We start from the raw sequence: 1005 nt of genomic DNA, 5'->3' as shown, positions 1-1005 counted from the left end.
AACACCATTTAGACCTTCCCATTGAGTCCTCAAAATTTGAGAAACTTTGAGGGTACTAATAACGACTCTAGTTGGGGATGCACACCCCGTATGGGCATGGCAATGATCCAGATCTCTGGTAGAAGGAGACCATGTGCATATTCCAATAGGCAACAGAGTCAATTAAATGAAAATCAAACCAAATGTATGTTTGGTGGCCCCGGGACACCAAAAAGATAAAACCAATACTTTCCTTTATCAAAAAATTAATTTTCATCACACGATAGTATGATCCATCTGAAAATATTATTGAATATAATCTGGCCATAAATTTTATAGATGACATAATTTATTGTTTTGCCGTACTGAATCTTGGCAGCACTCCCAACATTGAATGTCATTATGTAATCTGCAGTACATTTTTCATTCTTACCACATAGCAAACATTCACATATAATGTGGGATCCTTCCTTGTCATCCTAAATATCATATTCAATACAAAACATATCCGACTGATTCATAAACTCAATATATTCAGGTTCAACCATACAACTTCAATCATCTATCTCTACCTCAACACAAGTCTACATATCAAAGAGCCAATCATCATGTTCATGCTCATACATATTACGTAAACCTTCAGAGGTTTCATCCTACATAAACACTTTTGATTCCATAGATGACTTATCTCTCAGACTACCACTTAATTCTATCATATTAACAACCTTGGTAGCAATCATGTTTGTTTCAAATAAACTATCTTGAACAAGGACAAATACACTCTGTTGGTCAACATCAATGCACCCTTTATCATGCAAGTCACATTCAAGAACACATGAACCATAATCATCAACATAATCATAATCAACCTCACAAGAATATTCCCTTTCATAAAATGACATTGAATCAGATATAACCTCCTGATCACTATATCCATTCAACCCACAAATTGGTGCAACATTCAAATCATCTGAATCTTCAGTTGTTTCTTCATATAATGGATTAGGAACCACATAGAGGCCATTC

The sequence above is a fragment of the Cryptomeria japonica genome, chromosome 9 (assembly GCF_030272615.1).
Source record: "Cryptomeria japonica chromosome 9, Sugi_1.0, whole genome shotgun sequence".
NCBI classification, from domain to species: domain Eukaryota; kingdom Viridiplantae; phylum Streptophyta; class Pinopsida; order Cupressales; family Cupressaceae; genus Cryptomeria; species Cryptomeria japonica.
Note: the sequence above shows the minus strand (reverse complement) of the source record.